This window comes from Anomaloglossus baeobatrachus, chromosome 11, assembly GCF_048569485.1.
Source record: "Anomaloglossus baeobatrachus isolate aAnoBae1 chromosome 11, aAnoBae1.hap1, whole genome shotgun sequence".
NCBI classification, from domain to species: Eukaryota; Metazoa; Chordata; class Amphibia; order Anura; family Aromobatidae; genus Anomaloglossus; species Anomaloglossus baeobatrachus.
This window is the reverse complement of record NC_134363.1, coordinates 78,329,203-78,356,430: the sequence shown is the minus strand read 5'-3', so window position 1 is coordinate 78,356,430 and position 27,228 is coordinate 78,329,203. Positions and strand designations below refer to the sequence as shown.

The 27,228-nt window shown below is 42.6% G+C and overlaps 1 protein-coding gene across 1 annotated transcript in view; it reads left to right on the top strand.

The window, feature by feature from the left end:
• LOC142257156 (carbonic anhydrase-related protein 10-like) overlaps positions 1-27,228 on the top strand; it is a 1,219,065-nt gene that overhangs the window by 238,311 nt on the left and 953,526 nt on the right. The window lies entirely within an intron of this gene.

The following is a 27,228-nucleotide window of genomic DNA, read 5'->3' as shown; positions in this document are numbered from 1 at the left end:
CGCAGACAGTGGACAGTCAGACAGCTGGGTAGAGAGTCGTCGTTGGTGACGGACGGACGGACAGAGATCGAGTAAAGCACTGACAGGAGTGTGACAGTGACCTGAGGGCCCAGGCATTTGCGTGCCGGTGGAGTACGGTGGAGTGCTCCCGGAACCATAGCACCGACAGGGTACAGAATCCTAGGTCAGGCAAATGCTCCAGGCAGACCTGATAAAATCTGCACACTGAGGGGACCATCAAGGAACTCACTGACCTTGAAGTTCGGGACTCCGTAGCAATGGGAGAACTGGGGAACAGGACCAGAGACTCTGACCCCACAGGGTTCACGCTACCGTCATACGGATTACCGTTGAGAGACTACCAGGAGGGGACCCCCAAATGCTGCAAACCACGGGGACCCACCAACCAAAGACAGGTGCAGGGGAAAGAAGCCACCAGGTCACTAAACCGGCACTGGAACTAAGGGGACCAGCGCTCAAGACCAGCCTTCCTCGAGTAACCAGTTTCCATCTGACTGTTTGTAAGATGGAACTAGTTATACTGCAACCCCGAGTGTGTCCTACCTTCTTTCTGCACCCATCTACATCACCTATCCTCTGGAGCCCGTCCCTGCTTGCGGAGGGCCTAACATACAAGCTGCCACCAATACCAGCCCCAGTAGTGAGAACTTTGCAGCTCCATCTACATAGCCACAACCCGCAAATGGTGTCACGTTATAAACTTTCATTTAATCTCCCCTGTAAATATTCTCTTTTTTAAAAGCGTCCCCAGGACACGGAACTGGGCAATGGCCACCAAGTGGCATCTCCCCAGAAATACACTGCCCGGGACCGAGTATCCCATAACCCTTGGTGACACACTCATATTTCGTATTGCCATTTCAAGAACAACCTGTTCTGTAAAACTGTCACAATAGTTAACCCCTTCAGTAAACACAAAAAATAAATAAGAAAGTAGCAAAAAATTGTCTTTAGATCACACACCTGACAAAATGTGGAGCAACACGCAATCAAAAAGGCACCAAAATCGTCTTGTCCCACAAAAAACAAGTCACCAAGTAGCTCCATCAGAAAAAAAAAAAAAAAAAAAGTTATTGCTTTCAGAATACAGCAATGCAAAAATTATTTTTTTTCTTTAAAATGTTTTTTATGGTGTAAAAGTGGCAAAACATAAAAAAAATATAAATGTGGTATCGATGTAATCGTACTGACAGGAATAAAGCTGTGTCATCAGTTTAACGACATGCTAAATGGCGTAAGCAGCAGCAACAAAAACATTAATGATTTGCTGTTTCTTTTTGATTCTGCTTCACAAAGCGATAAAAAAAATTGTGACTCAAAATGTTACCAATAAAAACAACTTATTCAGCAAAAAAAAACAAGCCCTCAGATGAGTCAGTCAGCAGAAAAATTAAAAAATTATAGCCTTCAAAATCAAGGATGCAAAATTATTTTGTAAAAAGCATTTTTTAGTGTTACTAGTCAAACCTTAAAAACTATTAATCTGGTATCCCTGTTATTGTACTGATCTGAGGAATAAAGCTGCAGTATCACTTGTTGCAAGGCGAACCACATAAAAAATAGTAATAAAGCCAATTCTTCAATTGCTGTTGATTAGTTGGATAGTTAATTCTGCTTCTGAAAGATTGCAGTATGGTATGGCTCACATTTATTCTGAACCCTACGCTGAGTGCTTACACTTGGGAGTATGTGTAAATCTCTGAAAACGTGATTCAGGCAAATTCCCAATAGAAAATTCACTGTAATGAGGCCGATGGAGTCACTTTGAACTGTCTGTCTGACTTGTGTTCCGGGGGTGTCCCTCTTATTAAGCGCACAAAAGGGCAGTCATTAACAATTTTCTGCACTTTTGACAAAAGTTATATTAATTTACCAAGTATATGTCTGCAGAAGCATGAGAGGGCAAAATGTATGGGCACTACAATGTACTTGGCAGAATTTTTAATTCTGCAACAATCACTGCATTTAACTACACTGGTGTTTTCCAGAGTATAGATCATCACTCTACCCATAGAGGAACTCCCTTATGGGTGTAATATCCAAAATATGGTTACTTGAGGGGGTTTCTGCTTTTCTGCCACATATGAGTTCTGCAAATGGAGTCTGCAAACTATTCAAGGGAAATCTGTGCTTCAAAATTCAAATGGTGCATCTTTCTTCCCAAGCCCTTCAATGTGGCCAAACAGGTCTGTACAGTCACATGTGGGGTTTTGTCATGTTCAGGAGAAATCATGAAACACATTTTTTTGCCTATTCCCCTTGTAAAAATTGGAAATCTGGGGCTCAAATTTAATGGCAAATATACAGGGGGGGGGGGGGTAGTATTTCAGCCACCAATTTTGCAAGTTCTCCCACTTAAAAAGATGAGTGAGGCCTGTAATTGACATTATAAGTAGAACACAACTATAAGAGACAAAATGAGAAAACAAATCCAGAAAATCACCTTGTCTGATTTGGCAAAGATGTTTTTTGCAAATTATGGTGAAAAATACATATTTTGTCATCTAAAAACATGCAAGATTTCTGGCTCTCACAGACCTGTAACTTCCTCTTTAAGAGGCTCTTCTGTCCTTCACTCATTACCTGAAGTAATGGCACCTGTTTTAATGTGTTTTCAGTATAAAAGACACCTTTCCACAACCTCAAAGACTCATTCTCCAACTCCACTGTAGTGAAGACCAAAGAGCTGTCGAAGGACACCAGAAACAAAATTGTAGCCCTGCACCAGGCAGGGAAGAAAGAATCTGCAATAGACAAGCATCTTGGTGTGAAAAATCAACTGTGGGAGCAATAATAAGAAAATTTAAGGCTTATAAGACCACTGATAAGCTCCCTCGATATGAGGCTCCACGCAAGATCTCACCCCGTGGAGTCAAAATGATCACAAGAATGGTGAGCAAAAATCCCAGACCCACACAGGGGGACCTAGTGATTGGCATAGAGCTCGGATCACCATAACAAAGGCTACCATCAGTAACACACTACGCCACCAGGCACTGAGATCCCACAGTGCCAGATGTGTTCCCCTGCTTAAGCCAGTACATGTCCGGGCCTGTCTGAAGTTTGCTAGAGAGAATTTGGATTATCCAGAAAAGTACTGGGAGAATGTCATATGGTCTGATTAAACCATAGTAGAACTGTTTGGTAGAAACACAACTCATCGTGTTTGGAGGAGACAGAATGCCGAGTTGCATCCAAATAACACAATACCTACTGTAAACATGGGGGTGGCAACACCATGTTTTGGGGCTGTTTCTCTGCAAAGGGACCAGGGCACCTAATCAGTGTACATGAAAGAATGAATGAGGCTATGTAACATGAGATTTTGAGTGCAAACCTCCTTCCATTAGCAAGGGTATTGAAGATGAAATGTGGCTGGGTGTTTCTGTGCCGCCGCCACGTCAGCAGCCGGGCTGCTCAGATTCGCATCCGCGGTGGCTCGAGGGATCTCCGGACCCAAGGGTCGGGTGTCGCGCGGCCACTCGGATAAAATGGGGGAGTATTTACAGGAGATGATGTGGAAAGTTTGTGATGCCACCCGTGGTGTGTGGTAAGGTGGAGTACCACAGCTGCAGTTGGGAGTACCCTGTGGTGATGGTGTGGGCAGCCAGGTGTTTAACCCCTCCACGGGTAAGGGAAATGCCCCGGGACTCGATGAAGGTGACAGGGAGGTGCCGTTGGGATGGTAAAGGTTACTTGAGTACTCACTCGGTTCAATGACGCTGACACTGACAACTGTGGTAAACCAAAGTTCTGGACAGCGCTGCCGCTGAGACGGAGCACACCTGGATCCCGTGCCCGTTGGTGTTGCCTGTTAGTCTGTGACCTTTGCCTTTGCACCTAGTTTTCTGATTGGTCCCTTGAGTATAATACTGGTCGGGTCCCGCTTACCAGTATGGCTAACTGGGTGAGCTTGCTCTCAGGGTTCACGCTTGGGATTTTCTGGACCGTGCAGTGGGAAAGTCCTATCCCCCTCATTGCACTAGTACCCCGATTTTGGAGGGGGTGGAGAACGGATCTTGAAGGCTCCGTCCTTGTCGGGTAAATTGTCAGGACGACTGAAGCTCCTTCCTGACCTAGGGTCCACATACCCAGTTGTGCCCTGGCCCCTGCCCGGTGATGGCACAAGGCTTCCGGCTGTCCTCCTCGACAGTCCGTGCCCCTTGTCACGATCCCCTGTGACCGGGGTTCAGCTCCTACCAAGCCCAGACTAATGTCTGGCACCTAGTAGTCCATGGAGCCCAGCTCCTGACTTCTCCTCTCGAGAGACACCACTCAACTGACTGTCTCTTAACACTCCTGACCTCCCCTTAACCAACCCCCCAAGTGGGCAATGACCCTATTTCACTCAGGCCGTCCACTGGTGTGTCTGGTGGGTGTGGTGCAGAGTGTTGCTAGGATTTTGATTAGCTTGTTCTTGGCAACACCAAAGGTCAGGGACCCGTAACCAAGGAGGAGATGGATATTGAACAGAAGGGCAGATTGTACAATACCCTGTGACAACCTGATAGGCCAGCGCGTTACATTTCAGCATGATAATGATCCCCAGCACACCACCAGAGCAACAAAGGTATGGCTTCATAACAAGCATATGGAGGTCCTGGAGTGGTCTAACCAGTAAGATCTCAACACCATAGAAAACCTTTGCAGGGAGTTGAAAGTCTGTGTTGCCCAGCAATAGGCCCAAAACCTCACTGCTCTAGAGGAGATCTGCATAGAGGAATGGGCCAAAATACCACCAGCAGTGTGTGCCAACCTCATGAAGACTTACAGAAAACGTCTGACCTCTGTCATTGCCAACAAAGGATATATAAAAAAATATTGAGATGAACTTTTCTTATTGACAAATACTTATCTTCCACCATAATTTGCAAAGAAAATTTTGCCAAATTAGAAAAGGTGATTTTCTGGATTTGTTTTCTCATTTTGTCTCTTATAGTTGTGGTCTATCTATGATGTCAATTATAGGCCTCTCTCATCTTTTTAAGTGTGAGATTTTGCACAATTTGTGGCTGACTAAATACTTTTTTTCCGACTGTGAAAATTTTTTTTATCACCGCCAATATTATAACATTCTGTGACATATTGTGGGTCAATATGCTCACTGCACCCCTTTTTGCATTCACTGAGGGGTGAAGTTTGCAAAATGGGGTCCCTTTTTGGGAACTTCTGCTGTTTTAGCACCTCAAGGGCTCTGCCAATGTCACATGGCACATGCAAACCATTCCAACCAAATCTTAAAGGAAGGGTATCGCGTTTTTTTATTTTTGTATTAATAATATTGATTATGAAATCAAGTATTTTTAATACAAAATTAAAATCACTGCTTATTTAGTTTTTATTTAATTCTAATTTTGCTGAAGGCACTGGGGGCTGCCATCTTGGATTTGGTGTTTGTAACAACAGTTTCTCACCTCCTTTATGGCAGCCCCCTGGGCATAGACTCTGATAGTCGGGCTCCGATCCCATTTAGTAACATTAGAGAAGGCATCTGCTGTGACCTGGACGCGCCCCCTGGGCTGTCCAGATCACAGCAGAGGAAGGAGATCACAGCGTATGCTGTTTGCTCCACTTTACCCATGTCAACTGTCGGGATGTGTGAGTACAGGGCGCTGGGCCACCTCCCCTCCCCCGCCGTTACCGTCTCCAATGACACCCCATCCCCCCACTCTACCCAGCCCCGCTTGCATGCAGCAGAGCTGTGTGTGTGCGTGTGAATGCAGAGCATGTGAGTACCGGTGCCCCTCCCCGACCACGGCCGCTGCTACCGTCTGCAATGACACCCCCCTCTCCCACCTGTGCCGTGTATCTAATCCTCTCCTGTGTGATACTGCCTGCTGAGCTGTGTATCTAATCCTTTCCTGTGTGATACTGTCTGCTGAGCTGTTTATCTAATCCTCTCCTGTGTGATACTGACTGCTGGGCCGTGTATCTAATCCTCTCCTGTGTGATACTTCCCGCTGAGCAGTGTATCTAATCCTCTCCTATGTGATACTGCCTGCTGAGCTGTGTATCTAGTCCTATCCTGTGTGATACTCCTGCTGTCCTTGGTGACACTTTAGACATTTCTGGTCACCAATAAAATGGCTCCGCACTGTGATCCTAAATGTAATTCTTTGTTATCCCTTGGAAACACCTAGATTGAGAGGGGGAGCTATGACATCACACACAGGAGAGCAGATTCTGCCCACTTTACTGCAGCTGTAATCCAGGCTTTTTCTACAGTGGGATTTCTGTAGGATTTCAGAAGCTGCTTCCCCCAGTGTTTAAGAGTGGAAAATATCAAACTTTATAATTTTTTTTATCAATTAAAAACAAATAATAATATCTAAACAAAACAATAAAACATTAATATATTTTCCATTTTTTCAGTTATTGAATTTTTTTTTTTGGACGACACCTTCCGTTTAACTACGAATATATGGCCTTCCCTTCTTCACTTTGTACTGTCGCTCAATAGTAGTTTTCAACAAATGGCTATTGGCAAACTCAGAATAAATTGCTCAACAAATTGTATTGTCCATTTTCTCCTGTTATACTTGTGAAACTGAAAAATTTAGGGTTAAATTAACATTTTTATGGAAAAATTTGTTTTTTAATTTTAACAGCTGAAAGTTATAGATTTCTGTGAAGCGAATGTTAGTTCAGGGAGCTCACAATTCAACTAAACTAGAAAAATTCCTTGATGGGTTTATTTTCCACAATGGGGTCACTTGTGGTGGGTTTTCACTGTTTAGAGTTCTCAGGGACTCTCCAAATGCAACATGTCTTCTGCTAATGATTCCAGCAAATTTTGCATTGAAAAAGTCACATGGCGTTCCTTCCCTTCTAAGCTCTGCCATGTGTCCAACAGTACTTTTCTATCATAAATGAGGTATCATCCTACTCAGTAGAAATTGCACAATAAAATGTATTGTGCATCTTCTCACTTTACCCTAGTGAAAAAGAAAAAATTAGGATCAAACAACATTTTTGTGGTAAAAATGTGTTGTTTTTTTTTTCATTTTTGCGCTTATAAAATTCTATGAAGCACTTGTGGATTCTAGATGCTCACCAGACATTTAGATATATTACATGAGGGGTCAAGTTTCTAATAAGATGTCATTTGTGGAGGGTTTCTACTGTTTAGGCAAGTAAGAGGCTCTCTAAATGCGAAATGGCATCTGTTAACTATTCTAGACAATTTTTCTCTTTTTACAAGAGATTATATTTTTCCATTATCAAAAGTCCCTAAACAAAAAACTCTCCTCATTGTCCAAAACAAAAAAATCACATAACAGCTTTACATTTTTTAACCCCTTCCCACTGTGAACAATTTTAAGGGTTTTTTTCTCTCTCTTTCCAAAATTCTTAACTTTTCAAAAGGTCAAATAGTGCTTCTTCCCTTCCGAGCCCTGTTGTGCACCCAAACAATGCTTTTCTATCATATGTGTGGTATTGTTGTACTCAGGAGAAATTGTACAACAAATTATATTGTGCATTTTTCCTACTACCCTTGTGGAAATGAAACATTTGGGGTTAAAACAAAATTTTTGTGGTGAAACTTTTTTTTTTTCATTTTCTTGGTTCAAAGTTATAAAATTTTGTGAAGCACTTAAGGGTTCAAGGTGCTCAACAAACATCTAGTTAAATTCCTTGAGGGGTCTAGTTTCCAAAATGTGGTCACATGTGGGGGTTTGTATTGTTTCGGCATATCACGGGCTCTGGGAACGCAACATGGCGTTCACTATCCACTCAAGCCAGTTTTGTGCTCTACAATGCCAGATTTCACCAGATTTCAGCACCAAACTTGCACCTTCTGGCAGAAAATTGCACTGAAATGGCATCAAAACCATTTTTGTGCATTTTTTTGCCAAGAGATGCAGATTCAGTGCTGAAATGTATACACCATATCTATACACCACACTAAATCTGAATCTCCTGGCAAATAATTGCATCACTATAGCATCAAAACCGCATTGTGGTTTGATGTGTATTTTTGCCATAAGATGAAGATTTGGTGCAGGAATATGGTGCATAAATATCAGCCCCAAATCTGCATTTCTTGGCAAAAAAATGCGGTTTTCTGCTAGGAGATGTAGGTCTGTGAACTCAGTGACCTCAACTTAGGTGAGGTCACTGAGTTTAATGAGATCACCTGAGGTCTGGTTATAGGTGGCGTACTGTGAGAACCTCCAGTGGTGACTGCAATTAAACTGAGTGACACCACCGCTCATCCCTGTGGCTCTGTCATTCTCTGCCTGAAGCCTACAGCATTCGGATGTATTCTGTGCCTGTGTGCTGTCACTTCAGTAAGTAGCAGAACTAGAAACATCGTGGGACCTTGAGTGGATTACGTCAGACCTGGAGGATTGGAGTTAGTAAAGGGGTGAAAGACAGTGTTTTTTGGTATTTTATTTCATATAAAGGATTTTTCGGTGTTTATGTTTATTTCTTTTCACTTCTTGATTAGTAATGGGGGGGGGTCTTATAGACCCGTACCCATTATTCACCTAGGTCTTAGTGGCAGCTGTGAGCTATCAGTTACCCCTTAATATCCAAATTGCCACTGCACCAGGGCAATTGGATGAGCTGGGTAAAGTTCTGAGATTGCTGCATCTAATGAATGCAACAATTCTGGGTTGGCTGCGCGCTGCTTTTCTTAGGCTGGGGGGGCAATAATCATGGGTCTCCGAAGCCTGAGAATACCATATCTGCATAGACTGGCAGGAAAAGTGCTGTGGAAAAAACATAGCGCTTTGCCACATTTTTTATTGTTTTTTTTAATGTGTTTTTTCATTGCTTTCAATGGTGAAAATGCAAGAAAAATAAAAAAAAAGAAGTGACATGCTGCAAATTATCACTACAACAAAATCGGCAAAAAAAAAAAAAAAATTCTGAACATGTGCACAGAATTTCAGCATTCTCATAGACTTTGCTGGCATAAGGATAACCTTTCAGATTTGTAAAAATCTGCAAGAAAAAAATGCTGCAAAAAACTGCAAAAATGCATCATGTGCTCACAGCTTATATCTCACACACCTGGTGTAATTTAATTGAACAAATACATAATTAGGAAAAGATGGCTAACTTTAAATAAATAAATAAATAAGCTGCTTTTAGGTTTGTAAGTTGTATGACAGCTCAATTACCTTTACTTCAAATAGAGGTGATCTGCAATGTTAGGAACATATTTATTACAAATATGGAACAAAAAAATAATATGGAACAAACATGGAATATGGAACAATATGGAACAAACACCGTATAATAATATGAAAAAAAACAAATAGGATCATAATTGTTACAAATATCTGTGAATATTTGTAGCACTGTTTACAAAAGAAATCAGCAATACATCTATCACCTGATATGAACATGCTAAATTTAATACTGCATGTTTGATAATGATGAGTTTTGGATGCAATAGCATTGGAAAGTTGAAGGTGAAAACTTAAGTTAACAAACATTGCACTATTTTTGAAAAAAAAAAAATTAAAATTAGACAAAATGGGAACATGGCTTGTAAGTTGCATGTATGATGACCAGATCGGCCGATGTGTGGAGAGAGATGTGCGTGAGCCCACATGAAAGGAAGGGACAGGACCAATGTCGTGCCTATACAACATTGGTCATGAAGGAGTTAATGCTAGGCCTGTTACCTTTTATTGACAGTACAATTAGCATGACTGATGGTCCAGCTGACCAGTCAATTACCTACTGCCCAATGTGTTTACCAATTACTGTATACTTTACTACCTTAGTAACCCCTTAGAAGGATTGACTTCAAGTTATAACCGGTCTTTGTTTTTTTTACACATCTTCTGTGGAATCCTTGGATGCCTTTATGAATTGACCTCTGACTTGCTAAGGCTACTTTCACACATCCGGCTTGAGCTCTGCGGCTCAATCCGGCTGTGCAAGCTATGCAACGGATGCGGTGAAAACACCGCATCCTTTGCATAAGTTTTTCCCTTGCGGCCAGTCCGGTTTTTGCCGCTTGCGGCATGCTACTGAGCATGCGCAGTGGCAAAAACCGCATGCGGCGGCCGGATGCGGTTATTGCCGCATCGCGCCGCATCCGGCCGCCATAGGCATGCATTGAAAAATGCGCCGCATCGGCCGAATGCGGCGCGATGCGGTTTTTTTTGCCGCACGAAAAACGTGCCAGGCAACGTTCCATCCGGCCGCCGCATCGGCTAAATCTGCCGCATGCGGCAAAAACCGGACGGAACGCAAGGCCATGCGGCACAATGCGGCACTAATTAAAGTCTATGCAGGAAAATCGCAACCGGCAGCAAAAAAAAACAGTTGCGATTTTCCTGCAAAGTGCCGGATTGTGCCGCATAGCAAAAACCGGAGGTGTGAAAGCAGCCTAATCTCTTTATCGGCTTTTCTCTGAACTGCATTCTCAGCTTATACTTTTCTCTCAGCTCACTCCATTTATATCATGGTTCTCTCATGAAAAGACCAGATTCATATGTAACAGTAAAAAGTTGAATACTGATCTGCTTCAGGAACCTTCTTAGTCAAGGCCCAATTTTGAGACTCTTAAGACTTGGTGTGTTTATTGACTGTAAGAAAACACATTGGAAAACTCAAACTAGACACCAGGAGAACAGAAAAACTTGAGTTTGAATGTAGGACTATAGTAGTCCAACTACTGGACCACCATATCAAACAACATTGAAGTAATTGGATGAATGAATGCACATAAAATATCTATTGATTTAACATTTAAAAGTCCTAATCTTTTTCTAGAAAAACTAACCTGTTGGGTTTTCAAAGATGCAAATTGCATGTAAAGATGTGAAAGCAAAGAATACAGTGGAAGCATTTCCCTGAGATGGACAAGCAGAACATTTGATTGTCCTGAAGATGTCTTTAATTTTCATTATTTTGTTCAGTAATAGCAGATATCTAATAACCATTATTCATTAGTTACATTTTATAAATTTTGGATTTAAGAAAAAAATTGCAAAATAAAAAGCAACTTTATTTTGTAGATTGTTAAGTTAGTCATGGCAGTGACTGGGGTCATCAACTGACTGCACACTCTCATGACAACCCATTGGCGGCCCGTGATCATGTCACAGGGCCACTGATGGTGATGGTGAACAGCACAATCCCGCCACAGCGATTAAGATCGTGCTGTCAGAGTTGACAGAGCAATCTAACTAGTTAACAGGTGCAGGTGGATCTCTGATTCACCCGTGTCTGTTAGCTGCACATCTGCTGATCAGCCAACATCTGCTTGGAGTAATGCAAGCCCATATTAAAGTGAGGCAAGTGCCCTAGGACGTATAGGTACGTCCTAGGTCATAAAGTAATTAAATGATATCTATTTATGCATGATACATACAATTTAGACTAAATCTGCACATACTGAATTCCTTTTCTTTTTTATTTCAATCAATCAATCTTGTATACATGCTCAGTAATGCTCCAGATCATTACAGTCCATTTTGGATGAAATATCAAAGACTGCTCCAGGCTCTCATACGTTCAGTGTAATCCCTCTCAAGAGTAATGATTATCGTATAAGCATTATGTTCCTGACGAGGATTAAGGGTAATGCTCTCACCAAAGTTCAGGATCAGGTAATTAGTTGAATTTGGCATAGTTGTGTGAAGCCCCACAAGTGCAGTGTCGGTGCATTACCTTCAGGGACTCCACTCAGCTGGATCTTGTCACAGGTAGGGAACCTTCCTCTTTGATTGTCGTGACGCCACTCTCAGAATTGCGGTCAGTGGGGACCGCCACTGCAGGTTAAGGGATGCCTGGGGCTGATGGTGGGTGCAGCCAGTTGTAATAGCCTCCTGAGAGTGAGGCAAGCCCCAGGGCCCTGTGTAGGTGTGTAGAACCACAAGGCGCAGAATAACTCCACACAATCAGAATGTCTTTCAGGGGTTTTACTCACAGTTGATGGCAGGGTGAGTAACCCGGGCATAGCTGGGATGAACCAGGCTGGAACCAGGTATCCTTCAGGCTGACTGATGAGGGTGACTACCGACTCGCCTTCCTTAGCCCTTCTGTGGTTTGTGGTAACCCCGACTTTTAGTCCCTATGGGGGTCACCCAGGGAAGTAACTGCTCCCCTCGTTTGTTTGCCGTTTGCTTGTCGCCTGGACCAGATCACTCCAGCTGCTTGCCTCCTGTGAACTATGGGCCCTAACTGTTGCTACGTGGCTGCGGCTTTTGTGGTGTTGTGGCGTGGGCTTTAAGGGCCCCACACCGGCAGGTTTAGCGAGGAAAGGTGGATCTATCCCCGCACCGGGATCTGCCGCCCGTTTGGGCCTGGTACTCCCTGACAGTCTCCGTACTTTCCACTACACTGCTCTCTCTCCAGCTGTGTGTGGTGTTCGGGCAGCACTACCAGGTGACCGTTCTCCCCCGTCGGTAGTCACTGCGCGGACGCTGTTAGACTGCAACAGCTCCAGGGTCTGCTTCTGCTCTTCCTGGACTGCTGCACTAAACTGGCTCACTCGTGGGACCTGCACTGCTGCTCCTGTCTGAGCTCCACTTCCATGCTCCTCACTCCTCCACACTCTGCTTCAGACTGTTTACTCCTCCTTCTCTTTTCCCCTTGTGCCTGCCTACGCCACCTAGCAACCAGGCTCTCTACCACACCCCTTGAGTGGAGATGGAGGCTTCCCCAGGGGTCCTCCCAAAGGTACATGTGTGAGACCTGATCACTATGCACCTGTGTAGTCACACCTCGGTCAGCCTTCTGGATTACCTGTATTGTACTGTCCCCAGCATGGGTGCAGTACTCAGTGGTGCCTGACCAGGTCAGGGGCGCCACAGTTGTTTCATACTTTTGAAAGTACTGGTCATATTATGGAGGTTTCTTTTCTTGCATTTTGTTGAAATTCCCAGTGCTGTTTTTTTAGCTTGTTTTTTAATGATTAGAAAACAGTGCCTTCAGAACAGGATGCATGTTCTATTTTACAGAAATATCTGCCTATCGGCAAATCATGTTCTGGTCATAAGACCCAGGACCGATTTGTGTATTTTGGTCTGTACTCGGACTACAAAATCTGGATGTGTGAATCTGGCATTACTAATATAATCTTCTTACCCCAGAAGCTTTATTTCTCATGATTCACTACTTCACTGTAAAAATGTCGTCATGCAAGATTTTTCAATCCATAGTATGCTTGGTTGAGAGCAATTGATTTTACCCACAGGAAAACCTTGTGTAAAACATTAAGCTATAGCAAGAAGCAAATCCACAACAAAATTTGCATGCAACATATCAAAATTTCACAAAGGATTTTGGTGAAGATTTCCAATCCAATTTATCAGTGAAATGTTTACACTGGCGTCCATGAGCATTCTGTTGTTTTCCCACCCCATAAATTACAGTGGCTGAGAGTGATTTCTGAATACAGGCTAGAATTAGAGATTGTTCACATGAGTGCATAAAACAGTAGACTTTAAATCAGAGAGCATATAGACAGCATAACGAACCCTTGCTAGGCTGTTTAGATGACAGATATGTTTCTTGGATCAAGAGTCCAAGGAAAAAAAATCATGGCATGCACAACGTTGCTGCAATTTACTAGAGCATGTCCCATAGGAGACAGTATATGCACTTGCCTGATATTCGAACAAGCAAATACAACTAGTTATGTCCTCAATTTCCAGACATGAATGGCCCAAGATTTTTAACGGTCATCTGAACCCAGACTAAAGCAGGCTTTACACACTGCAATATCGGTCCCGATATCGCTAGTGTGGGTACCCGCCCCATCTGTTGCGCGACATGGGCAAATCGCTGCCAGTGCCGCACAGCATCGCCCGGACCCGTCACACATACTTACCTGCCCGGCGACGTTGCTGTGACCGGCGAATCGCCTCCTTTCTAAGGGGGCGGTCCGTGCGGCGTCACAGCGACGTCACTGAGAGGCCACCCAATAGCAACGGAGGGGCGGAGCTGAGCGGGACATAACATCCCGCCCACCTCCTTCCTTCCGCATAGCGGCCGGGAGGCAGGTAAGGAGAGCTTCCTTTTTCCTGCGGTGTCACACGGAGCGATGTGTGCTGCCGCAGGAACGAGGAATAACCTCGTTACTGCTGCAGTAACGATTTTTGAGAATGGACCCCCATGTCACCGATGAGCGATTTTGCACGTTTTTGCAACGATGCAAAATCGCTCATCGGTGTCACACGCAACGGCATCGCTAATGCGGCCGGATGTGCGTCACCAATTCCGTGACCCCAACGAGTTCGCATTAGCGATGTCATAGCGTGTAAAGCCCCCTTAAGGCCTCCTTCACACATCCGTGGTTCAGGTACATTTGACATCCATTTTCACACTTGCCGGAGACATGGACTCATGTAGGCTCATTCAAATCAATGGTATTGGTCACAAATCAATATTTTCACACTGAGTATGTGTTCATGTGGCGCACATGCGTATCCATGTGCGCCACACAGTGACATGTCCATTTTCTGCTAAATGCAAAGAATCCAGCACACAAATGAAGTTGATTCCAGAGATAATATTTCGTTTGAAAATATTTTCATTATTCTATTCTTGTGGGGATATCAAAAGAAGGCATGCGAAAAATAAGGCCAACGTATCGACCAAAACCATCGGTCTTTTTCAAGGACTATGAGATATAAAACAATATAAAAGAACAGAAAATTACATAAAGTAAATACAGTAAACATTATTCAGTCACAATAAGAACTATTTTCATACAAAAGAAGAAAGGTAAGTCCCTCACTAGTGAAAGGAAAAACTGGGATTACAACAAGTTTCTCCCACAAGAAATCATAATATTTATGAAAATAGATACATTATTTCATTTCAAAAGGTATTTATACATCATATTTACAGTAGGGAGAGAAAAAAATTATACTGAGGAAGTTACTGGGTATCAAAAAAACGAACCTCAGGGGGTTGTAGTATAGCGCGTATCGCGTAGAATGATTACTCGCATATATCTAATACACATCACTCTTATAGAGCCTATAACCAAAGAAGAATAAATTAGGAAAGTGGCATGAATGGTATAGGGTACATAGGTGGAGATGCAATCATGTGAGTCATTGAGAACAGAGGGGATAATGACATCAGAGAAGGTGGATGTAATTACCTTAATACCCTCACATAAATGGTAGGATGACAATCGTCCTCTTATCTAACTTGTTTGGACACTGTATGATCAATCACACAAATGTTATACACGTGATATATTTCATTGCAGGAAGCATAAATGATAAATTTGATGTATTTATATAGAAAATATATATATACGTACATGGTCATCTGACCATCCGAGATGGGAGAAAATGACATCTCCAACGTCTCTTATAGAAAAAGGGGGTTGTGGACAAAATCAGCACCTGACATTGAATAGATCCATAGATTTGAACATCTGTGACTTATGATCTAAAACATGCAAAGTGTAAGAGGAAAGTACAAGGTAAATAGCTGTCACATTACCAACTGACATATCAGTACAATGGCAATTTTCTGTATAAACGACAACAGGGAGAAAAAAATCACCTGTGAAGGGGAATGTCTATTTCTGAGGCAAAAAGCCTAAGGTAAGTACAATTTGGCACCTAGATATGAATGTAGCAAAGTATTATGACCTAAACCGGCCAAAAAGACAGTGTACTGCTAGTTAAAATGATATAACGCTTACCCAGAGGGTGAAACTATTGGAGTACAGTCCTGGGTATGATCATAGGGCCTATGTACAAAAAGACGATTAAGGGTCAAGTGTCAAAGCCACATGTGAGACCAAAGGGGCCCTGACTGAGATCATACCTTGTGCCTGTTCCTCGTGGTCGCAGTGTCTAGAGGTGCCTGTAAGTAGTGGGTGACCTGCCATGTGTGGTTTATAAGGGCTGTGATATGAAGGCGCCTGCACACTTCCTGTATGTGAGCTGGTGTAGAATGAGGCAAGGAACGCATAGCGTGCAGGCGCCCCCCGGAGTATCCGGAGGACGCATGTGCGGAAGGCGGAACCACGCGTCACAGTGGAGGGAGGTGACGACAAGTGGAACGCATATCGCGCACGCACCGCCCGGCTGTCGGGCAGCGCGTGCGCAGCAGGCAATCCACATGGCGTGTGTGATGAGGAAAAACATAGAGAAAAGGCGGTGGATGGGGCGCATCCCGCGCAGGCGCAGTCCGGCCCTTGGGCAGCGCATGCGCAGCAGGCAGCACAGCCACGGCGTGTATAATATGGAGAAGGAGTATGATGGAAAGATGGGATAAGTCTCACCCATGCATCGCCAGATAACCGGCGGCACATGCGCAAAAGTAAACCACCTCTATGGATACATAATGAGAACAGTAATAAACAGCGTGCGCAGGTATAATAATATAATGGATAGTGCCAGTGAAACATCAGGAACAGCAGGAACAGGGTGCCCAGGTGCTTGTGATTCTCAGGGAGATGGATGTAGGGTCAAGTAGGATGGGACTAAAAAGGGAGGGGAAAAAAAGGGAGCAGAATTAGAAAACGTAAATGGTGCACATATATCTATGATATGCATTTGGCAATATATCAGCTTTACATTACATGATATGATCTGATGATTAAATATTTACTGATCATAAGAAGCATCTATTAATGACGAAGCCATACATCTGTAAAAAGGAACAAATCAAATAAGGACAACAGTAATAGTGCAGTATACCATGGATGGGAAATCTAATGAAAAGTCTCATATTCCCTATTAAGACCCCTAGGTTCGAGGGTCTTAAGGGTATGTATCCAGTATGCTTCCCTTTGTTTAAGTATTTGTATCCTGTTGCCACCTCGTCTCAAGGGGGGTACATGTTCTATGACTTGATACCGAAGCTGTGCTATTGAATGATGATGTGGATCTAGGCTCAGGGAAGATCCTCCCACGACAAACGATGTATTTACTTTATGTAATTTTCTGTTCTTTTAAATCTCATAGTCCTTGAAAAAGACCGTTGGTTTTGGTCGATACGTTGGACTTATTTTTCGCATGCCTTCTTTTGATATCCCCACAAGAATAGAATAATAAAAATATTTTCAAACGAAATATTATCTCTGGAATCAACTTCATTTGTGTGCCGGATTCTTTGCATTTATTGGACTTATATTTTCCGAGCACCTTTATTTTTTTCCTCCTCCTTCAGTTGAGCCAGGCCTTTTCTACAATAATGTCCATTTTCTGCGGCAGCATGGATGTCACACAGACCCCACAATGATATGATCCGTGTGACATCAGTGTCACATGTACAAGAGAAAACAGAGGTCATATAAAAATAAAGAATTTTTATACTTACCTGTTTCCAGTGCTGCAGTTTCTTCTTCTGCTGTTGTTTCAGGTTCATTAAGCTTATGCATATTCACTGTACTGAATATGGACCCAGAAGTAACTTTAGTGCCGGAGACTGCAGCACCAGAGACAGGTAAGTATACTAGCTGATGCTGTCAGTGTGCTATCTGGATGTCACACGGATAGCACAGGGACAGCACACAGAACACATATACGCACCTGTACCACGGCCTATGGAAAACATTCATGTTTTGCCCATATGTGTAAAGGGGACCTTTGACAATCAGTAAGCTTTTCTTAGATCAATCACATGGTTTTCAGAATTTAACATGCAGATATTTTCATATTGCTTCTATGGAATAATAATTCTCCAAAAGTCATACTATCTTCCCTTCTCCTCATACATCATATGCACCTACTTGTGATTTCTGAATCAGTTTGTTCCTATTTTAGCTGAAATAACACTGTAAATACATATCCTTTAGAAACCATATCAATACACTTTGAGGGTATGTGCGCACGTGTGCGTATTACATGCAGTTACGCTGCGTTCTGCACCGCAGCGTAACTGCATGCGTCCTGCGTCCCCTGCACAATCTATGGAGATTGTGCAGGAGCCGTGCGCACGTGGCATGTTAGACCGCAGCGATTCAGCTGCTTGCCGAATCACTGCGTTCTAAGAAGTGACATGTCACTTCTTTCATGCGTTCTGCATGCTGTCTATAGGGAGAAGCAGCATGCAGAGCGCACGTTCTCTGCCGGCACCATGCGCTTCAGAACGCAGCTTTTCAGCTGCACTCTGAAGCGCACATTTTCGGCTGTCAATTGTTTTTGCCATTTGGGTTTTGCACTGCAAAGCTGAGTTTTTGACCAAAGTTCTGCAACAAAAAGGCTGCAGTTTGAACTGCATAGTGCAGACAAGAAAACCAAATTCCCATAGACTTTGCATGAAAAGCAGAACACAACCATTTTGGCATTAAACGCTGCAGTTGAAAAAGCAGCAAAAAAGCAGGTAAAAAGCAACGTGCGGACATAGCCTAAAACCCTAGTCACCCCCCTCAGGGCTTGATAGACACACCAGGGGGTGGAACCAGGCGGTTGGAAGACTCACAGCGAGGAGTTTTAGACAGCCCGAGGGCAGGAAACAGTCAGTCAGTTCAGTTTGAGAGTTCAAGGAGAGCGGAGGTCAGGCCTGTGTCTCAGGCCTGAAGGCAGACTGACAGATACCAGGGTAGGAGCCCTGGTGCCTTTGGCTAGGAGGCAGACGGTGGTCTCTGTCTGCAGGAGCCGGGAAGACGGCTCGGTGGAACCGAGGTGGACCGGGACAGGGTTGTAGCCCGCCGGTACCGACCCGGGGATCTGACTCGGAAACCGGATCACACAGGAGGGTACTCAGACCCTGAAGCTAGGTCCAGAAGCGACTGGAACTGGTTAATTAACTGATTCCGGCCAGGACTAGAGGTCCTGCCCCACCCAAAGTCCCGATTGAAGGCAACAGCCCACCGAGGGGGATAAAAGGCCACTGCCAAGGCTCAGAGATCCCACGGGCCAGCATCTGTGGGCAAGGGCTCCTTAGGCCACATCCAGCCAGGAGCGGACTCACAAAGTTGCAAGCACAGGCAGTCCACCGTTCTAAAACAGGTGCAGGAGAAAGACAGAGACCACCAGCCGGGTGGGGGAACCAGAACGCAGCCGGCTGCAATCACCGACCACCATCACCTTGGTTTACCAGAGACTCGTGTGTTTTCTTAATAGTGAGTACACCAGCACCCTGCGGTTGCCCATCTCCCTGCACCACCAAAACCCAATGGGTCCCGGGGCCACCATCCCTGCCCACGGAGGGGTTAACAACTTGTGGCACAACATCTCCCCCGGGTGCCCCGTAACTGCAGTGGTAGTGTCAAATATCACCATATTTGTGGTGTCACAAACCTAGTATGGCCCAGCCCATACATATATGTCCACCACAAACCCCTTTTCATTCGGAGTGTCCGCGGGATTCCCCGGGTCCGCAGATCCTCGAGCCACCCACCGTGAGGTCCGGACCCGAGCAGCGGCAGGCTGCTGGCATGGGAGCGGCACAATATTCTATGGGGCCACCTACATGTCCAATTTTTTTCTTGGACTGAGTTTGTCCTAAGAAAATGCTCAGCATGCACAACTTGCTTCTGATCAGATATTACACTTAGCAATTCATGTCTACTGGGTCGTGAAAACAAATCGGACGGCTCTTGGATGACATCAGAATGCAAACCGTTTATTCTCCACATCTGAGAAAATAAGATCACACTCTGGTCAGAGTTTGATCAGAACGTGATTAGCATGATCAGACAGATTTCCATGGATTTAAGAAAAATGGTCGAGTGACTTTAGCCTTATAGGTAATGTAAGTGTTCCAAACCATTATGGACCAGTGGTCATAGCATTTTAGTTACACAAAGGTAGTCCAGTAAATAAACATGAAGCCTTATTCATGCATCTGTTTTTCACTAATGCAGCAAATAGAAATTGTCTATTCAATTGACCATATTTTTAAGGACTGTGTGTCTGCAAAAAAATCAATAAGATATGTCCATTTTCCATCGTAGACATAGATCAAATTTTGAGTCCCACTCCCAAGTCATGGACAACACTCGGATTGCCCTAGTCCATGATTAACATTTTGATGAATAGGAGAAACAATATAATTTCTTTTTTCATCAGTGAAAATCACTGATGAAACCCTCACGGTAAAAATTGGCACACAGAAACAAACACTGATGAAATTTAGACCAAAAACACTGATGTAGCTGACATTTTTTTGTATTTTTTTCTTTTTGTGCTATAGGTCTCATTCAGACATCCATTAAGGGCCCGTTACACGCTACAACGCTAACGATATGTCGTCGGGGTCACGTCGTTAGTGACGCACATCCGGCATCGTTTGACATATCGTAGCGTATGACAGCTACGAGCGACTGTGAACGAGCAAAAATACTCACATTATCGTTGCTCGTTGACACGTCGCTCATTTTCAAAAAATGTATTGTCCTTCTGCGCGCCGGTTGTTCATTGTTCACGAGGCAGCACACATCGCTCCGTGTGACACCCCAGGAACGATGAACTGCAGCTTACCCGTGGCCGCCTACAATGTGGAAGGAAGGAGGTGGGCGGGATGTTACGTCCCGCTCATCTCCGCCCCTCCGCTTCTATTGGCCGGCCACTGTGTGACGTCGCTGTGACGCCGAACGTCCCTCCCCCTTCAGGACAAGGATGTTCGCTGCCCACAGCGAGGTCGTTCGGGAGGAAAGTACGTGTGACGAGGGTTACCGACTTTGTGCGCCACGGGCAACAAATTGCCTGTAACGCACAAACGATGGGGGCGGATGCGATAGCACATTTGATCACACGATAAATTGCCACGTGTAAAGCGGCCTTTAGTCATGTATTTGTTCTATCTGTATTTTTTCACGGATAGAACAAGTACCCATTATTGTCTATGGGACTGTTTACATCTGTGTTTTTAAAAAAGTTTTTAGACTGATTCATCCAAAAAAAATCAGAGATGTACATTTTTGATCCAAGTCACAGATCAAAATTTCCCATACAATTACCGATCTGTGGAACTCGGACTTTGCAAAGTCATCCATGTGCCTTAGGTGATTAGCATTAATGGATTGGAGCTTTGCAGTCTTCTTTTTTTCCATCAGTGACAATCACTGATGAAACACTGATGAAACTCATATCCAAAACCCTGATGCAGAACGGTCCATGTTTTTACATAAGGGAAGAATGATGTCTGAATGAGGCCATAAACTCAGTAGAATTTTCCTGTTAATAATTTTTTCCAATGGAAACCTCCTGAGGAGTTCTGTCTCCTGGGCTACATTTACATATTTTGTTGCCCTGGGCTAATTTCTCTGATTCTCCCTTTCGTTATTATAGTTCTCACTTATATTTTAGTTCCATAGCATAACATGTTTAAAAATAAATCAAAAGGAAATTATTTAGCACAGATTCAGCAAAAATCTAATGTTAATTGATATCAAATCATACAATTTTAATGAATGTAGAAAATTTTAAACTACTGTGCAAACCGAGCAAAATCTCACAGCTTGTCCACAAATTCACCCACTTGTCAAAATGATTTTATATAGATTTACATGATATTTACTAAAATTATATTTTGCAATACATCCAAAACAGAAGGGAAAGTATAATTTCATTGTAAAAGAGGATGTTTCATGTTAACCACATATGGTATCTGTCTGATCTGAGCCCTGTTAATGAAGGGCATGTGTGGATTATAGGAAAACTCCAGCAAATTTGTAGCACACTTACAAGAAAATGGAGAGAGCCGAGTACTGGAGACCACCTTTCCATTTCAAGTAGCTTGCAGAAGGACTGACCTTTTCTGATAGAGGTGAATCTCAGTGACAGGACATCTTTAAGACATTTATGGCATATTCAGTAGCTATTCCATAAATGTTCAAGATAAGAATTGCTTCTCAACGCTTTAAATATAAAGATGATCAAATATATTTGGATACAAACCAACTTCGTAGAATTTTATTAAACTTGCAGATCCCAGATAATTAGAACAAAAATATTGCCCCGGTTTACACATTGCAAAAGATTGAATCAGTCACAGAAGGTTGACATGGCCTTAGGAGTTACTGTGTGGGATTCCCCATAGTGTCTTACAACTATCACATCAGTGCTATAGTGCAGCCAATCCGGACAAATTATCATAGCCTGAATAAAAGCTTAAGCAGGAATGCAGCAGCCACTTCAGGCCTCATTTAGACATATGTTTGTCATGTACATGTTCTACCTCTGTTTCACAGATACAAACTGTACCAATTATAAGCTATAGACCTGTATATTTTTTCCAACCCTGTGTCAGCAAGATAAGAATAGAGAAATTTTAGGTTTTGATCCACGTCATGCATCTAAGTTATCCATACAAGTTTATTAGTCTGTAAAAATCACTGACAGCACATGGATGCCATTGGTGTTCAGTGTAGTGCCCCTTAGACCCTCAGGGCACTACAGGTAACTGCATCCTCTTGGGGATGCAGGACCTACCCCCTGGGACCTGGAGAACCAGTGCCAATTCCACCAACACACATCTAAAATCCTAGTTTTCCTCTCCACACTAGGCATAGAGGGTTAACCATGTAAGGGGATGGTCGCCATGGGAACAAGTCCCTGGGTATAGCCAGCCTGGTGGGAGGGGTCAGCAGTCAGTCAGTCAGTCTAAAGAAGGGAGCAAACAGGAGAGGTGTGCATATGTGCCTGAGCTGAGTCCATGTAGCGGTAACCCTGGGGGCACAGGAGAGAGGTCGCCAGGACGGGTACCAAGATACCGCTGGGACCGGAGCACGAACGGGGCACAGGGCCCTTGATCAAGCGCCAGTTTCAGACTGTTTGACAAATACCTGCACGGTGAGGACACCTTCACGGACTTCATCGAACCAAATAATCCAGGGGCATCAGCAGTAAACTAGGATCAGGGTTCAGACACTTACCTCCCTGCAGGGTCCGCACTGCCTGCCGTACAGAGAAGGAAACTGTACCCCAAACGAGACAGTCGGGGTTTCCAAACGCTCCACACTATGGGGACTCAATCTACAAAGAGTGCCAGGGACAGAGCAACCTGGGTCACTACATTGGCACTGGTCCTCCTGGGACCTGAACCAGGAATCCCTGGGTCCACAGTGAGTAGAGACTGTTAAAGAAAACCTGGTGTGGTCTCCATTATTGCTACCTGTGGAGGGCCTACCAACACACCTGCCACTACCATCAGCCCTGGGAGTACCCACATTGAGCAGCGGCGGTTCTCCATCCTTAACCGCAACCCGCAGGTGGCGTCACATGACAAAAACTCTTATCTCCCTTATAAATACACCCTATTAAGAAAAGGGGACCGGGCAACGCAACCAGAGTGACAGTCCCAGTTGTTACCGCCCGGGACCGAGTACCCCCTTCTCTGGGCGCTACATTCAGTCCATATATTATTTGTGATTAACATTGAAAAGAATAGAAGAATTTCAATATATTTTTTTTTGTCACAAGTGGAAAATACTGATGAAACAATGATGGACGCACTGACTATGCACTGGTGAAAATGAGATGAAAAACACTGATGACATTTTTTTTCTGACATTTGAATGAGGCCTTAGGTTAAGTTTTAATGATGAGTATTTGGTGAGTTTTTGATATTGCAGCTAAATTAAGGCACTTGCTATTTTTCTTTCCACTGTGAAAATGCACTAAAGTTCATAAGCATTTTTTACCTGTAGATTTTCTTCATCTCAATCAAATCTATAGGAAAAATTAGCAAATAAAATGCATATTTATTTCATGAGATATTGGAAAGTTACAGATTTAAAAAATGCATATCAGATCAGTTTACAGTGCATAAAAAAAGCATAGTAGGCATGAGATATCTATAAGTCCCACTCACTTTGCTACGACTGTAATACCCTGCTTTTTAACTTAGAACTTCATCTTTGGCAATTTTCACAAATTGAGTATTTGCAGCAGATTTTCTGCCACAAAAACCAGAGTGTCAGGAAAACACTGATTAAAATTGGCCCATATTAAATGTTTTTTTTTGTGTGCTTTTTATGTATTTTTACTTGAGTTGAATTTTTTTCCCATTTTTTTAAATGAGTGAAAAGCACTGAAAAAAGGCTGAAATAATTGACATGATAAAGGTTTAAAAAAATGATTTAATGGTTCAAATCAGCAAGGAAAATGATCAATGTGCGCTTAAGATTTCAGAAATCTCATTCAATTTGCTGGTACTGTAAAATGGTGCATTTTTCCACAGTAAAAATGCATTGTGTGAACAAGCTCATAGGGTGATTTTAGGATAATTAGTCAGCGCTCAGCAATATAGACTAACATGAAAAAGCTAGACATCCGGGGCCCTCTGCTGCCCGAATACCACAAGGAGAATGGTGTAAATCCAATCCTGATATTAGACGTCCGGGGCCCTCTGCTGCCCGAATACCACAAGGAGAATGGTGTAAATCCAATCCCAATATTTAGACGTCCGGGGCCCTCTGCTGCCCGAATACCACAAGGACAATGGTGTAAATCCAATCCTGATATTAGACGTCCGGGGCCCTCTGCTGCCCGAATACCACAAGGAGAATGGTGTAAATCCAATCCCGATAACTTATTACTTGATCACACCCACAATCCCCACTACCTCTGTCCTTGATGAAATTGAGTGTCCTTTCAATCTCAATTTCCTCACCACCTATAGTAGTGATAATCTTATAATCAGGAATGTTTTTACAAAACATTGGAAAATATTGCTCAACGACCCTTTTTTAAAAACTATTCTCCCTCCCCTCCCGGGCATCACTTTTAGGAGAGCTCCCAGCATTAAAAATGTTATAGCCCCCAGCCGTCTCAGAACAGTCCCTCTGAGAACTAACTATCCTACTGCACTCCCAGGGTCGTATCGTTGTGGTTTAAGGAACTGTCTATGTTGCAAAACCATTTGCCATAAACGTACGAGTTTCAGTTCCTCCAAGGGAGCAGACGTTTTTCCTATCAAATCCCATCTCACCTGTCAATCAAATTTCGTGACTTACCTCATTGACTGCAAATGTGGCAAACAGTACATAGGCAGAACATGCCAAGCTCTGCACAACCGATTGAACTCGCATAGGCATAATATCAAGATCAGCTACGGTACATGCTGCATGTACTTTCTAAACATTGCACTTTGGCCCATGACAAGACCATGGCTTTTACCATCACACCCATAGAACAAATTCCTTCTAACTGTTCTAATCGAATGGACAATCTCAACAAAAAAGAATCTTTCTGGATACACAAACTGGACACTTTGAAACCTATGGGCTTGAACTTGGTAACTGTTTTGTCCTTTTAGTGCAATTTTTTATCAGGATTTTATTGGTGTTATACTATATTGGTATTATGTTTGCTATTACTATATGGTATTATGATATTTATATTCAATTTTAAAAAAAAAATTTAGTGCTCGCATTTTATATCTACATGTTTTTTGTATATGCACGCGTATTTATCTACTCTTTTATGCCTATAGAACACCTTTTTTATTTTCATATATATATGAAATTTTAATACTGATTTTTATAGAAGACTCCCTGTTAGTCAGGAGCAGCCTTTCTTTCCCCACCCAACATAGTGGATCTATACTCGTGCATATTCATATGCTATTTTTATATGTTCATTTATGTAGTTCTTAATACACCTCTCCCTTGGATCTTTATGTCCCTTATATTACCCACTTTTATTGTTCTTGTTGATTAAAATTGCCTTTTTTTCCTTGTTCTCCCTCCCCCCCCTTTTTTTCTTTTTACCCCTCATTTTTTCGGGTTTTATAATATATTATAATATATTTTTCCAGGTCTTCATGGTCCCTTCCCCAGGTGACCGTTTTGCGCAAAGTCAATAGTCATAGTCATTTTTCCTCCTCTGCATTTTTACAGGGGTTCCACTGAATAATTGAATATTTAACACGTCTTTCACCTTGATACAGAGCTTTGTCTTTCATCCACATCTCTTTCTAGCTCCCCCCTTTTTTTCCCCCTATGAAACCCCCCTTTTTTACTGTATTTTTCTAATAATACTCCTTAAACTTCTTTTTTATATACAATACACTTTTTATATTTTATATTTTTCCATTTTTTACATATGTATATTTTTTATATAATTTTTTTATATCTCCACACATATATATATATATATATATATATATATATATATATTTTAATCATTTTTTCATATTTTATATGTTCCTCTATATTAAATTACTGTCACATTTCCTAGCCGATAATACGACTGTGATCTGCACGTTCCTAGCCCTTTATTACCTCCATGCGCAAGCGCACAACATTTTTTTCCCACGATATCTACCTTTAGTTACCTTTCAGCGCAGGCGCCCTTCATTCATTTTCTTTTTCTCCTGCTCCACATTTTCGTTCACCTTAGATCACCTCTTGGCGCAGGCACACATCAGTTTTTCCCACGCTGTCAACCTCAGTTAACCTCTTTTGCGGGCTGGCACCGTTCCCGCTCCATACCCCTTTTTTCACCAGCTGAATGCATCCACTACGGAGCCGCTATTAAGCATCTGTTAATTCCCAGCTCGCAGCTCTGGTCTTCTCCAATCTGTGATAATGGAAGTCTCTTCCAATACACTTTCTTCTCACTGCACTTTCACCCCTAATCTTTTGTAGTTCTCCATTCAATTTTCTTACACATTTGGAAACACACACAAATAAAAATAAAGACCATAACTCCAATTCTCTATGTTTATGGCATCTCGATCACATGTTTACTAAAGCCATTTTATCATAATTTTTCCACACAAATATCAATAAAGTCATTTATTTAATATTCTCCTAGGAATTTATACATTCACATACCCATATTTTTTCATTTTTTATTTTTTATTTTATTTTTATTTTTCTATTTTTCATTTTTATATTATTTTTCATTATCATTGTTCATTTTTTTCATTCATCATTTTTTATCTTCATTTTTTGTCCCCACCAATCATCACATTTTTTTCATTTTTTCATATTTATTGTTCTACACATTCCCTTTTCCATGCTTCATTCACTGCTTCACAGAGTTTTTTCCCCCCTTCTTCTCTCTTCTTTTTCCACTTTTTCTTTTTATTTTCCTCTTTTTCTCCCCTTCTCTTTCCTTCCTTTTTCTCCTACTTTTTTTCCCTTCTTCTTTTCCTTTCTTTCTTTTTTCCCCCTGTTTTCTCCTCCTTTTTTCTCCTCCTTTTTTCCTTTTTTGCCCCTTTTTTTCTCCCTTTCTCCTTTTTTTTCTTTTTTTTCTTCTCTTCTCTTTTTTTCCTTTTTTTCTGCTGTCAACAGTCAGAACTTTATCCACCTTCTCACGTGCCCATGAGTCACGAGGAGGATGATGACGTCATTAGAGAATACGT